The following is a 16025-nucleotide window of genomic DNA, read 5'->3' on the forward strand; positions in this document are numbered from 1 at the left end:
CTTAAATATCAACATTCGGGGGTTTTTAGCATCGTTTGATCGCAGATTTAAAGAGGAAAAATAGCCTATTTTAAAACGCTCATAACTCCTTAAATATCAACTCGGGGTTTTTTGCATCGTTTTGATCGCAGATATTTAAAGAGGAAAAATAGCCTATTTTAAAACGCTCATAAACTACTTAAATATCAACATTTCGGGGTTTTAGCATCGTTTTGATCGCAGATATTTAAAGAGGAAAAAAATAGCCTATTTTTAAAACGCTCATAACTCCTTAAATATCAACATTTCGGGGTTTTTAGCATCGTTTTGATTGCAGATATTTAAAAGAGGAAAAATAGCCTATTTTAAAACGTCATAACTCCTTAAATATCAACATTCGGGGTTTTAGCATCGTTTTGATCGCAGATATTAAAGAGGAAAAATAGCCTATTTTAAAACGCTCATAACTCCTTAAATATAACATTTCGGGGTTTTTAGCATCGTTTTGATTGCAGATATTTAAAGAGGAAAAATAGCCTATTTTAAAACGCTCATAACTCCTTAAATATCATCATTCGGGGTTTTTAGCATCGTTTGATCGCAGATATTTAAAGAGGAAAAATAGCCTATTTTAAAACGCTCATAACTACTTAAATATCAACATTTCGGGGTTTTTAGCATCGTTTTGATCGCAGATATTTAAAGAGGAAAAAAGCCTATTTTAAAACGCTCATAACTCCTAAATATCAACATTTCGGGGTTTTTAGCATCGTTTGATTGCAGATATTTAAAGAGAAAAATAGCCTATTTTTAAAACGCTCATAACTCATTAAATATCAACATTCGGGGTTTTTAGCATCGTTTTGATCGCAGATATTTAAAGAGGAAAAATAGCCTATTTTAAAACGCTCATAATCATTAATATCAACATTTCGGGGTTTTAGCATCGTTTTGATTGCAGATATTTAAAGAGGAAAAATAGCCTATTTTAAAACGCTCATAACTCCTTAAATATCAACATTTCGGGGTTTTTAGCATCGTTTTGATCGCAGATATTAAAGAGGAAAAATAGCCTATTTTAAAACGCTCATAACTCCTTAAATATCAACATTTCGGGGTTTTAGCATCGTTTTGATCGCAGATATTTAAAGAGGAAAAATAGCCTATTTTAAAACGCTCATAACTCCTTAAATATCAACATTTCGGGGTTTTTAGCATCGTTTTGATCGCAGATATTTAAAGAGGAAAAATAGCCTATTTTAAAACGCTCATAACTACTTAAATATCAACATTTCGGGGTTTTTAGCATCGTTTTGATTGCAGATATTTAAAGAGGAAAAATAGCCTATTTTAAAACGCTCATAACCTTAAATATCACCATTTCGGGGTTTTTAGCATCGTTTTGATCGCAGATATTTAAAGAGGAAAAAATAGCCTATTTAAAACGCTCATAACTCCTTAAATTCAACATTTCGGGGTTTTAGCATCGTTTGATTGCAGATATTTAAAGAGGAAAAATAGCCTATTTTAAAACGCTCATAACTCCTTAAATATCAACATTCGGGGTTTTTAGCATCGTTGATTGCAGATATTTAAAGAGGAAAATAGCCCTATTTTAAAACGCTCATAACTCCTTAAATATCAACATTCGGGGTTTTTTAGCATCGTTTGATTGCAGATATTTACAGAGGAAAAAGCCTATTTTTAAAACGCTCATAACTCCTTAAATATCAACATTTCGGGGTTTTTAGCATCGTTTGATGCAGATATTTAAAGAGGAAAATAGCCTATTTTAAAACGCTCATAACTCCTTAAATATCAACATTTCGGGGTTTTTAGCATCGTTTTGATTGCAGCTATTTAAAGAGGAAAATAGCCTATTTTACTAAACGCTCATAACTCCTTAATATCAACATTTCGGGTTTTTAGCATCGTTTTGATTGCAGATATTAAAGAGGAAAATAGCCTATTTAAAACGCTCATAACTCCTTAAATATCAACATTTCGGGGTTTTTAGCATCGTTTTGATTGCAGATATTAAAGAGGAAAAAATAGCCTATTTTAAAACGCTCATAACTCCTTAAATATCAACATTTCGGGGTTTTTTAGCATCGTTTTGATTGCAGATATTTAAGAGGAAAATAGCCTATTTTAAAACGCTCATAACTCCTTACTATCAACATTTCGGGGTTTTTAGCATCGTTTTGATCGCAGATATTTAAAGAGGATAAATAGCCTATTTTTAAAACGCTCTAACTCCTTAAATATCAACATTTCGGGGTTTTTAGCATCGTTTGATCGCAGATATTTAAAGAGGAAAAATAGCCTATTTTAAAACGCTCATAACTCCTTAAATATCAACATTTCGGGGTTTTTAGCATCGTTTTGATTGCAGATATTTTAAAGAGGAAAATAGCCTATTTTAAAACGCTCATAACTCCTTAAATATCAACATTTCGGGGTTTTTAGCATCGTTTTGATCGCAGATATTTAAAGAAGGAAAAATAGCCTATTTTAAACGCTCATAACTCCTAAATATCAACATTTCGGGGTTTTTTAGCATCGTTTTGATCGCAGATATTTAAGAGGAAAAAATAGCCTATTTTAAAACGCTCATAACTCCTTAATATCAACCATTCGGGTTTTTTAGCATCGTTTTGATTGCAGATATTTAAAGAGGAAAAATAGCCTATTTTAAAACGCTCATAACTCCTTAAATATCAACATTTCTTGGTTTTTAGCATCGTTTTGATCGCAGATATTTAAAGAGGAAAAATAGCCTATTTTAAAACGCTCATAACTCATTAAATATCAACATTTCGGGGTTTTTAGCATCGTTTTGATCGCAGATATTTAAAGAGGAAAATAGCCCTATTTTAAAACGCTCATAACTCCTTAAATATCAACATTTCGGGGTTTTTAGCATCGTTTTGATGCAGATATTTAAAGAGGAAAAATAGCCTATTTTAAAACGCTCATAACTCCTTAAATATCAACATTTCGGGGTTTTTAGGCATCGTTTTGATTGCAGATATTTAAAGAGGAAAAATAGCCTATTTTAAAACGCTCATAACTCCTTAAATATCAACATTTCGGGGTTTTTAGCATCGTTTTGATTGCAGATATTTAAAGAGGAAAAATAGCCTATTTTAAAACGCTCATAACTCCTTAAATATCAACATTTCGGGGTTTTTAGCATCGTTTTGATCGCAGATATTTAAAGAGGAAAAATAGCCTATTTTAAAACGCTCATAACTCCTTAAATATCAACATTTCGGGGTTTTTAGCATCGTTTTGATTGCAGATATTTAAAGAGGAAAAATAGCCTATTTTAAAACGCTCATAACTCCTTAATATCAACATTTCGGGGTTTTTAGCATCGTTTTGATTGCAGATATTTAAAGAGGAAAAATAGCCTATTTTAAAACGCTCATAACTCCTTAAATATCAACATTTCGGGGTTTTTTAGCATCGTTTTGATTGCAGATATTTAAAGACGAAAAATAGCCTATTTAAAACGCTCATAACTCCTTAAATATCAACATTTCGGGGTTTTTAGCATCGTTTGATCGCAGATAATTAAAGAGGAAAAATAGCCTATTTTAAAACGCTCATAACTCCTTAAATATCAACATTTCGGGGTTTTTAGCATCGTTTTGATCGCAGATATTTAGAGAGGAAAAATAGCCTATTTTAAAACGCTCATAACTCCTTAAATATCAACATTTCGGGGTTTTTAGCATCGTTTTGATTGCAGATATTTAAAGAGGAAAAATAGCCTATTTTTAAAACGCTCATAACTCCTTAAATATCAACATTTCGGGGTTTTTAGCATCGTTTTGATCGCAGATATTTAAAGAGGAAAAATAGCCTATTTTAAAACGCTCATAACTCCTTAAATATCAACATTTCGGGGTTTTTAGCATCGTTTTGATCGCAGATATTTAAGAGGAAAAATAGCCTATTTTAAAACGCTCATAACTCCTTAAATATCAACATTTCGGGGTTTTTAGCATCGTTTTGATTGCAGATATTTAAAGAGGAAAAAATAGCCTATTTTAAAACGCTCATAACTCCTTAAATATCAACATTTCTTGGTTTTTAGCATCGTTTTGATCGCAGATATTTAAAGAGGAAAAATAGCCTATTTTAAAACGCTCATAACTCATTAAATATCAACATTTCGGGGTTTTTAGCATCGTTTTGATCGCAGATATTTAAAGAGGAAAAATAGCCTATTTTAAAACGCTCATAACTCCTTAAATATCAACATTTCGGGGTTTTTAGCATCGTTTTGATTGCAGATATTTAAAGAGGAAAAATAGCCTATTTTTAAAACGCTCATAACTCCTTAAATATCAACATTTCGGGGTTTTAGCATCGTTTTGATTGCAGATATTTAAAGAGGAAAAATAGCCTATTTTAAAACGCTCATAACTCCTTAATATCAACATTTCGGGGTTTTTAGCATCGTTTTGATCGCAGATATTTAAAGAGGAAAAATAGCCTATTTTAAAACGCTCATAACTACTTAAATATCAACATTTCGGGGTTTTTAGCATCGTTTTGATCGCAGATATTTAAAGAGGAAAAATAGCCTATTTTTAAAACGCTCATAACTCCTTAAATATCAACATTTCGGGGTTTTTAGCATCGTTTGATTGCAGATATTTAAAGAGGAAAAATAGCCTATTTTAAAACGCTCATAACTCCTTAAATATCAACATTTCGGGGTTTTTAGCATCGTTTTGATCGCAGATATTTAAAGAGGAAAAATAGCCTATTTTAAAACGCTCATAACTCCTTAAATATCAACATTTCGGGGTTTTTAGCATCGTTTTGATCGCAGATATTTAAAGAGGAAAAATAGCCTATTTTAAAACGCTCATAACTACTTAAATATCAACATTTCGGGGTTTTTAGCATCGTTTTGATCGCAGATATTTAAAGAGGAAAATAGCCTATTTTAAAACGCTCATAACTCCTTAAATATCAACATTTCGGGGTTTTTAGCATCGTTTTGATTGCAGATATTTAAAGAGGAAAAATAGCCTATTTTAAAACGCTCATAACTCCTTAAATATCAACATTTCGGGGTTTTTAGCATCGTTTTGATCGCAGATATTTAAAGAGGAAAAATAGCCTATTTTAAAACGCTCATAACTCCTTAAATATCAACATTTCGGGGTTTTTAGCATCGTTTTGATTGCAGATATTTAAAGAGGAAAAATAGCCTATTTTAAAACGCTCATAACTCCTTAAATATCAACATTTCGGGGTTTTTAGCATCGTTTTGATCGCAGATATTTAAAGAGGAAAAATAGCCTATTTTAAAACGCTCATAACTCCTTAAATATCAACATTTCGGGGTTTTAGCATCGTTTTGATCGCAGATATTTAAAGAGGAAAAATAGCCTATTTTAAAACGCTCATAACTCCTTAAATATCAACATTCGGGGTTTTTAGCATCGTTTTGATTGCAGATATTTAAAGAGGAAAATAGCCTATTTTAAAACGCTCATAACTCCTTAAATATCAACATTTCGGGGTTTTTAGCATCGTTTTGATCGCAGATATTTAAAGAGGAAAATAGCCTATTTTAAAACGCTCATAACTCCTTAAATATCAACATTTCGGGGTTTTTAGCATCGTTTTGATCGCAGATATTTAAAGAGGAAAAATAGCCTATTTTAAAACGCTCATAACTCCTTAAATATCAACATTTCGGGGTTTTTTAGCATCGTTTTGATCGCAGATATTTAAAGAGGAAAATAGCCTATTTTAAAACGCTCATAACTCCTTAAATATCACATTTCGGGGTTTTTAGCATCGTTTTGATTGCAGATATTTAAAGAGGAAAATAGCCTATTTAAAACGCTCATAACTCCTTAAATATCAACATTTCGGGGTTTTTAGCATCGTTTGATCGCAGATATTTAAAGAGGAAAAATAGCCTATTTTAAAACGCTCATAACTCCTTAAATATCAACATTTCGGGGTTTTTAGCATCGTTTTGATTGCAGATATTTAAAGAGGAAAAATAGCCTATTTTAAAACGCTCATAACTCCTTAAATATCAACATTTCGGGGTTTTTAGCATCGTTTTGATCGCAGATATTTAAAGAGGAAAAATAGCCTATTTTAAAACGCTCATAACTCCTTAAATATCAACATTTCGGGGTTTTTAGCATCGTTTTGATCGCAGATATTTAAAGAGGAAAAATAGCCTATTTTAAAACGCTCATAACTCCTTAAATATCAACATTTCGGGGTTTTTAGCATCGTTTTGATTGCAGATATTTAAAGAGGAAAAATAGCCTATTTTAAAACGCTCATAACTCCTTAAATATCAACATTTCGGGGTTTTTAGCATCGTTTTGATCGCAGATATTTAAAGAGGAAAAATAGCCTATTTTAAAACGCTCATAACTCCTTAAATATCAACATTTCGGGGTTTTTAGCATCGTTTTGATTGCAGATATTTAATGAGGAAAAATAGCCTATTTTAAAACGCTCATAACTCCTTAAATATCAACATTTCGGGGTTTTAGCATCGTTTTGATCGCAGATATTTAAAGAGGAAAAATAGCCTATTTTAAAACGCTCATAACTCCTTAAATATCAACATTTCGGGGTTTTTAGCATCGTTTTGATCGCAGATATTTAAAGAGGAAAATAGCCTATTTAAAACGCTCATAACTCCTTAAATATCAACATTTCGGGGTTTTTAGCATCGTTTTGATTGCAGATATTTAAAGAGGAAAAATAGCCTATTTTAAAACGCTCATAACTCCTTAAATATCAACATTTCGGGGTTTTTAGCATCGTTTTGATTGCAGATATTTAAAGAGGAAAAATAGCCTATTTTAAAACGCTCATAAATCCTTAATATCAACATTTCGGGGTTTTTAGCATCGTTTTGATCGCAGATATTTAAAGAGGAAAAATAGCCTATTTTAAAACGCTCATAACTCCTTAAATATCAACATTTCGGGGTTTTTAGCATCGTTTTGATTGCAGATATTTAAAGAGGAAAAATAGCCTATTTTAAAACGCTCATAACTCCTTAAATATCAACATTTCGGGGTTTTTAGCATCGTTTTGATCGCAGATATTTAAAGAGGAAAAATAGCCTATTTTAAAACGCTCATAACTACTTAAATATCAACATTTCGGGGTTTTTAGCATCGTTTTGATCGCAGATATTTAAAGAGGAAAAATAGCCTATTTTAAAACGCTCATAACTCCTTAAATATCAACATTTCGGGGTTTTTAGCATCGTTTTGATTGCAGATATTTAAAGAGGAAAAATAGCCTATTTTAAAACGCTCATAACTCCTTAAATATCAACATTTCGGGGTTTTAGCATCGTTTTGATCGCAGATATTTAAAGAGGAAAAATAGCCTATTTTAAAACGCTCATAACTACTTAAATATCAACATTTCGGGGTTTTTTAGCATCGTTTTGATTGCAGATATTTAAAGAGGAAAAATAGCCTATTTTAAAACGCTCATAACTCCTTAAATATCAACATTTCGGGGTTTTTAGCATCGTTTTGATTGCAGATATTTAAAGAGGAAAAATAGCCCATTTTAAAACGCTCATAACTCCTTAAATATCAACATTTCGGGGTTTTTTAGCATCGTTTTGATCGCAGATATTTAAAGAGGAAAAATAGCCTATTTTAAAACGCTCATAACTACTTAAATATCAACATTTCGGGGTTTTTAGCATCGTTTTGATTGCAGATATTTAAAGAGGAAAAATAGCCTATTTTAAAACGCTCATAACTCCTTAAATATCAACATTTCGGGGTTTTTAGCATCGTTTTGATTGCAGATATTTAAAGAGGAAAAATAGCCTATTTTAAAACGCTCATAACTCCTTAAATATCAACATTTCGGGGTTTTTAGCATCGTTTTGATCGCAGATATTTAAAGAGGAAAAATAGCCTATTTTAAAACGCTCATAACTCCTTAAATATCAACATTTCGGGGTTTTTAGCATCGTTTTGATTGCAGATATTTAAAGAGGAAAAATAGCCTATTTTAAAACGCTCATAACTCCTTAAATATCAACATTTCGGGGTTTTTAGCATCGTTTTGATCGCAGATATTTAAAGAGGAAAAATAGCCTATTTTAAAACGCTCATAACTCCCTAAATATCAACATTTCGGGGTTTTTAGCATCGTTTTGATTGCAGATATTTAAAGAGGAAAAATAGCCTATTTTAAAACGCTCATAACTACTTAAATATCAACATTTCGGGGTTTTTAGCATCGTTTTGATTGCAGATATTTAAAGAGGAAAAATAGCCTATTTTAAAACGCTCATAACTCCTTAAATATCAACATTTCGGGGTTTTTAGCATCGTTTTGATCGCAGATATTTTAAAGAGGAAAAATAGCCTATTTTAAAACGCTCATAACTACTTAAATATCAACATTTCGGGGTTTTTAGCATCGTTTTGATTGCAGATATTTAAAGAGGAAAAATAGCCTATTTTAAAACGCTCATAACTCCTTAAATATCAACATTTCGGGGTTTTTAGCATCGTTTTGATTGCAGATATTTAAAGAGGAAAAATAGCCTATTTTAAAACGCTCATAACTACTTAAATATCAACATTCGGGGTTTTTAGCATCGTTTTGATCGCAGATATTTAAAGAGGAAAAATAGCCTATTTTAAAACGCTCATAACTCCTTAAATATCAACATTTCGGGGTTTTTAGCATCGTTTTGATCGCAGATATTTAAAGAGGAAAAATAGCCTATTTTAAAACGCTCATAACTCCTTAAATATCAACATTTCGGGGTTTTTAGCATCGTTTTGATTGCAGATATTTAAAGAGGAAAAATAGCCTATTTTAAAACGCTCATAACTCCTTAAATATCAACATTTCGGGGTTTTTAGCATCGTTTTGATTGCAGATATTTAAAGAGGAAAAATAGCCTATTTTAAAACGCTCATAACTCCTTAAATATCAACATTTCGGGGTTTTTAGCATCGTTTTGATTGCAGATATTTAAAGAGGAAAAATAGCCTATTTTAAAACGCTCATAACTCCTTAAATATCAACATTTCGGGGTTTTTAGCATCGTTTTGATCGCAGATATTTAAAGAGGAAAAATAGCCTATTTTAAAACGCTCATAACTCCTTAAATATCAACATTTCGGGGTTTTTAGCATCGTTTTGATTGCAGATATTTAAAGAGGAAAAATAGCCTATTTTAAAACGCTCATAACTACTTAAATATCAACATTTCGGGGTTTTTAGCATCGTTTTGATTGCAGATATTTAAAGAGGAAAAATAGCCTATTTTAAAACGCTCATAACTCCTTAAATATCAACATTTCGGGGTTTTTAGCATCGTTTTGATCGCAGATATTTAAAGAGGAAAAATAGCCTATTTTAAAACGCTCATAACTACTTAAATATCAACATTTCGGGGTTTTTAGCATCGTTTTGATTGCAGATATTTAAAGAGGAAAAATAGCCTATTTTAAAACGCTCATAACTCCTTAAATATCAACATTTCGGGGTTTTTAGCATCGTTTTGATCGCAGATATTTAAAGAGGAAAAATAGCCTATTTTAAAACGCTCATAACTCCTTAAATATCAACATTTCGGGGTTTTTAGCATCGTTTTGATTGCAGATATTTAAAGAGGAAAATAGCCTATTTTTAAAACGCTCATAACTCCTTAAATATCAACATTTCGGGGTTTTTAGCATCGTTTTGATTGCAGATATTTGAAGAGGAAAAATAGCCTATTTTAAAACGCTCATAACTCCTTCAATATCAACATTTCGGGGTTTTTAGCATCGTTTTGATTGCAGATATTTAAAGAGGAAAAATAGCCTATTTTAAAACGCTCATAACTCCTTAAATATCAACATTTCGGGGTTTTTAGCATCGTTTTGATTGCAGATATTTAAAGAGGAAAAATAGCCTATAACTCCCTAAATATTGTTTTTTTTAACAATGAAAAATGCCCCCTTAAAGTAAAAATCTGTAATTCTAAGTTGCAAATGATAAGAGTATGTTCCTGCAGTCTCTGTACGTTGTGTTGGAATTCAGCCCCACCAAACTCCACTCAAATATCCTCCAACAATTACTTAAATATGCGCCAAAATAACTTCCTTTAATGGATTTTAGCACTTAATTTTAAGTTACAAAATAATTTTGGTTTTAACATTAAGGCAGAGCCAGTACATACATTTTAATGACATTCCTGTTGTTCTTTGGTTTAATGTTTCGGCTTTATTTCAGTAATAAAACTCGGGAGTAAGTAATAACAAAATTGAACAAAAAAACTGAAAAAATGGGAATATTCCACGCCGTTTTAATATTAACCAAAAATTTAAGCAATGAACAAAAAATGGAAGAGGAACAAACAAACGAACTTTGAAATCATATCCTTAAAATAATGTAGCCGACGACGACGAACCAACGAAACACAAGGACATTAATGTTAACATTTCTAAATATAGCAAGGAAAACGGCAGTAGCACCAACAACCACAACAATAAAATACTACTGGCTTGAAATAATCAAAATAATGCAAATAACAAAGGCGAAATACAATGAACAAGAAAGATATCATAAAAATAACCAAAAAACAACAACAACAGCAGCAACAACAACAAAGATTGCAACATCAGCTCATCTCAGAAAGAAAACAATCGAGGCAAATGGCAACAATAGGAACAAACCTATTTCATTAGCAAAAATGAAATCCTTGCCAAAAAATGTGCACAAGTTTGGGAAAAAAGGAACTAAAGTTTTCCAAAACAACAACCCAAATGAAGACACCCACATCAGGCCGAATGGTACAACGAATCCGAAACGAACGAACCAATTCGGAAATTTAGCCACGAATTCTCCATTTCAGGCCTTTGGATTTTTATTTTTTTTTTTGTTTTGCATTGCAGGCAGTTCATTGCGATTCTCATTCATCTGTGCATTTTATAGCAGGTTTCAAAAGACAGTGTTTTATGGAAGGGAAAGAATAATTTCTACAAGCACTGCAGAATAGAATTACAAAAATTAAATAAAGGATATAAATGTTGTAATATTAGAATGGCAAAAATTCCTGTGATTTTGAAGATTATTTTTTTGAGGATTTTTGGGAATATTTGGGGATTATTAAAATTATTATGGAAAATTTTGCGGAATTTTTAAGAAATTTTATTTCATTTTTCATGGTCTATCAGAGCTAAAATCCTGGATATTTTTTAAGAACATTTTTATGAAATCTCAAGGATTAAATGGTGGACTTTTATAAAACACTACTTCCTGATTATTTAAATTTTTTTTATTAACAAGGTCCAACAGTACTGGGTGCTTCTTAAATAAAAATTTGCTCCACATAGTTTTTTTAATATCGGTCAACAAATGCATATTTAGACCTTAGGGCCTCTGTGGAATTTCAGAAGGTAGGGTCTTCTCATAGAAGACCGGAGGGTCTTCTCATAGAAGACCAGAGGGTCTTCTCATAGAAGACTAGAGGGTCTTCTCACAGACCAGAGGGTCTTCTCATAGAAGACCAGAGGGTCTTCTCCTAGAAGACCAGAGGGTCTTCTCCTAGAAGACCAGAGGGTCTTCTCACAGACCAGAGGGTCTTCTCATAGAAGACCAGAGGGTCTTCTCCTAGAAGACCAGAGGGTCTTCTCACAGACCAGAGGGTCTTCTCATAGAAGACCAGAGGGTCTTCTCCTAGAAGACCAGAGGGTCTTCTCATAGAAGGCCAGATGGTCTCCTTATAGAAGACCGGAGGATCTTCTTGTATAAGACCAGAGGATCTTCCTACAGAAGACTAGACGGGCTTCTCATAGAAGACCGGACTGGCTTCTCATAGATGACCAGAGGGTCTTCTCATAGATGACCAGAGGGTCTTCTCATAGATGACCAGAGGCTCTTCTTATAGAAGACCAGAAATGCAGGCCACCGGTGGACCGGAAGGCTGAGCTTCCATTTCTAAGCAGAATCATCAAACTGCATTTCATTTGTCTCACTGCAATTTAGGCTCGCTTTTCCACAGTTCCTACCATGATCCGTTTCCAAAGAAATCAAGGCTCCTCATACTCAGAAGATCTGCGGCTCGTTGTCCCCACAACAATTTAGTGTCGCTGATATATTCCACTGTTATGGCTCGCTGCTTCCACAGTAGCTTCGTCAGGCTGTACCCGCAGATGTTATTTCAAGAGGATCTTCTGTTCCCACAGAAGTTATGGCTCGCTTTCACAACAAGTTTGACTCGCCATCCCACAGAATCTTCGTTTTGTTGCTCTCCCAGGACTTGAGGGTCGTTTTCCCTTCCCTATAAGAATGAAGGCTCGCTATACAATTCTCGGATAATTGGCATACGATGTTAGAAGTTTTTGTTATGTCAACAATTTATAATTGCTCATTTGATTCTGTCTTCGAATACTGATCAATATCTCTAAGTATGTGATCCGTATATACATCACGGAACCCTTTAATGTTCTCAAAATCCAACGGCCTCCTTTCTTGAGCTCTTATTAAGGTTCTTTCCCGTTGAATCCTTGTACATCCTTGTTTCTATATTTTTCCTGACTTGAGTACTTATTATGGTTTTGTGCAGCAGAATCCCCGGGCTGATGAATTTACGATCGTCTTGGCTCGCTGTTATCACAAATATTTTAGTTCTGTTGCTTTTAAAGATCTATATCCTCATCATGCCGTAGGATACTTCTTAAAGCTCCTTACTATTCAATCCTTTCGTATCGTGTACTTTTTTGGTCATAAATTCCTTGTGTAACCTGGTAAATACTCGAGTACCGAGGTTCAAGTCCTTGCTTGTGTACTTATTAATGTCTCCAATACAAGATGCATACAAGGCATCTTTAAGTAGAATCCTAGTATATTCTTGTAGTCTAGTACAAGTACTTTTTAAGGTCTTTGGTGGAAATATCCTTCAGTTAATTTTGTTGAATATTTAGACACCCTGAGAATTCTTCTTTATTCTGAATTGGGTAAGGTCCTTGCTGTTCGTTTTTTTTTTCTTAGCTTGAGTACTAATCGAGGTACTTTTGCCAAAATAAAAATCCCTGCGTATACTTGCAAGTCTCCTGCAGTCTTCTACTTATGAAAGTCTCCTGCAGTAACAACTATTTGTAGCCTTTTGTGAGTACTTTTTAAAGCCTCTCGTTGTAGAATCCTTCAAACATATATATGTCATTTTGAGCTCATTATCTAAAATACGAACATCAGCGAAATAATTCTCTGTTTCATAAATAACGTCTACAGTACAAGTCCAGAGAAAATTTAGTAGACGAGTTTGGTAGAGGGAGGAAAAAAGTAGGTTACCTTATGAAAAATCACCTTTTAATAGAGAACTCAGATCTTCCCTTGAAATACAAGTACTCTCATAAAGGTCTAGAAGAATAAAATGCAAAACTCTTTCCAATGAAGGGTTGAATGCCTCATTGTTACAGAAGGCCAGAATGCATTTTTTTTCGTACCAGACCAAAGGTCCTTATCCCATGATAGTCCTGCAGGATAGCACAAGGTTCTTTCACAGAAGGGCAGATACATCATTCCACTTTACTATCTACAACTTTTTTTACTTTTGAAAGATATATAAAATAGCGGAGCTGCGGGTGTATACTTGTAATTTTCATTTAAGGGGGATATTTTGCCCTGCTTTTTGGAAAAAAAATACGTTTTTTTTTATCTCAGAATCGGAGAAAAATCTGGAGAAAATCAAAATAATCCCTAATCTCTAGCTGATAATGAGGAAACTTAGTTTGTCTAAGTAAAGCCAAGGGCCGGACAGTAAGTCGCTCTATTTGTTCTCCCAATTTTGCTCCGCTCTCGTTACATAGTTTTCTAATGGGTCTGAATATGGGTGTGAATTAGCTTCATTTAAGTCATGCGGGCTCCATTTGCCTGGTCCTGGTATACACCAAATACTTAATTTTCCGCAAAAAAAAAATATCCGAATTTCCAAATATCCTTAAAACCACTGTCTCAAAATTACATTCACATAAGAAGAAGACGGTAAAAAACCAAAAAATCCCTAATCGTGGCATGAACTAACCGAACCGAACATCGCCGACATTGTGGTGAGATGAAAATATTTAGCCAGCGTTTTGTTATGAATGACTGAGCATTTATGACGGCGGGATGGTCGGATGGATAGATGGTGGTGGAGCAGTGTTGGCGGAGGATGATGGTGGTGATGATGCTCGAAGCTGGTACTCATCTCATAGTTGCTTACTTATGCTAATCTTTCAAGTGCTAGAGATTCTAGATGGCAAAAAAGAGGCAGAGCAGAGAACTTCAAGTGGCTAACCAGTCGCAAATCCCCACACATATACATATTCACATGCACGGATGCGACGACGAATGCTCTGGCATAGGCCCTGTGTTATTAACTCAAATGTCACTAAAAGCTTATTTAATGCTGATGCAGCAAATGTTGCATAGCATCCAAACATATTTCATATTCTTTAAGCAACGAAATGAAAAAAAAAGAGGAGAAAAGCCGCCATTGAGACATTTCCCTTCCTCTCGTGTGTTTGTTCGTCTTTTTTTTTGTGACAAAAGTGCATCACCAAAATGAGCAGCAGCGAGAAATGAGGTATTGGTTAAATGGTAATTTGACAAATCTTAGCAACATGCCTCAATACCCTATCCCTTTTCATTCTAGTCCTTTGACATTGCCAAATCTCAGAGTTTAATGTTAAACCAAGAGGAATGCATTTAAAAAGAAATGAATTTATTTTCAAAGATCTGAAGATAGCAAAATGGAAAACCTAAAAGCTATCTAAAAAAAGCCAAGAAGGATAAATAAAAAGATTTCCCCATAGACGGCCAAAATATCTTCTATGCCCCGAAATCATCCAAATGGAAAACCAGAAGGTCTTGTCGTCGAATACTAAAAGGTCTTCTCATAGATAAACAGTCGGTCTTCTCATGGAAGTCCAAAAGGCCAGATGGTCTTCTCATAGAAGATCAAAATAACTACTGATAGAAGACCAAAACGTCCTCTGATAGATGACCAGAAGATCTTAACACAGAAGACCGGAAGGTCTTCGCATCGAAGTCCCAGAAGGTCTTTGCATGGAAGACCAGAAGGTCTTCTCATAGAAGACCAGAAGTTCTTTTCATAAAAGACCAGGAAGGTCTTCTCATAGAAGACCAGAAGTTCTTTTCATAAAAGACCAGGAATTCTTTTCATAGAAAATCAGAAGGTCTTTTCATTGAAAACTTGAAAGTATTTTTTAGCAGACCTGGAGGTCTTCTCATAGATGACCCGAAGGACTTCTCATAGAAGACCTGAAGGTATTTTCACGGAAGACTTGGAGGTCTCTTCACAGAAGACATCGAGGTCTTTTCACAGAAGACTTGGAGGTCTTTTCACAGAAGACTTAGAGGTCTTCTCATAGAAGACCTGAAGGTCTTTTCATAGAAGTCCTGAAGATCTTTTGATAGAAGACCTGAAGATCTTTTGATAGAAGACTTGGATATTTTCTCATACAAGACCAGAAAGTCTTCCCATAGAAGACAAGAAGTTCTTCTCATAGAAGACCAGAAGGTCTTCCCATAGAAGACAAGAAGTTCTTCTAATAGAAGACCTGAAGGTCTTCTCATAGAAGACCCGAAGGTCTTCTCATAGACCCGAAGGTCTTCTCATAAAAGACCCGAAGGTCTTCTCATAGAAGACCCGAAGGTCTTCTCATAGAAGACCCGAAGGTCTTCTCATAGAAGACCCGAAGGTCTTCTCATAGAAGACCCGAAGATCTTCTCATAGAGGACCCGAAGATCTTCTCATAGAGGACCCGACGATCTTCTCATAGAGGACCCGATGATCTTCTCATAGAGGACCCGACGATCTTCTCATAGAGGACCCGACGATCTTCTCATAGAGGACCCGACGATCTTCTCATAGAGGACCCGACGATCTTCTCATAGAGGACCCGACGATCTTCTCATAGAGGACCCGACGATCTTCTCATAGAGGACCCGACGATCTTCTCATAGAGGACCCGACGATCTTCTCATAGAGGACCCGA

This window comes from Musca domestica, unplaced genomic scaffold (genome assembly GCF_030504385.1).
Source record: "Musca domestica strain aabys unplaced genomic scaffold, Musca_domestica.polishedcontigs.V.1.1 8, whole genome shotgun sequence".
Classification (NCBI taxonomy): Eukaryota; Metazoa; Arthropoda; class Insecta; order Diptera; family Muscidae; genus Musca; species Musca domestica.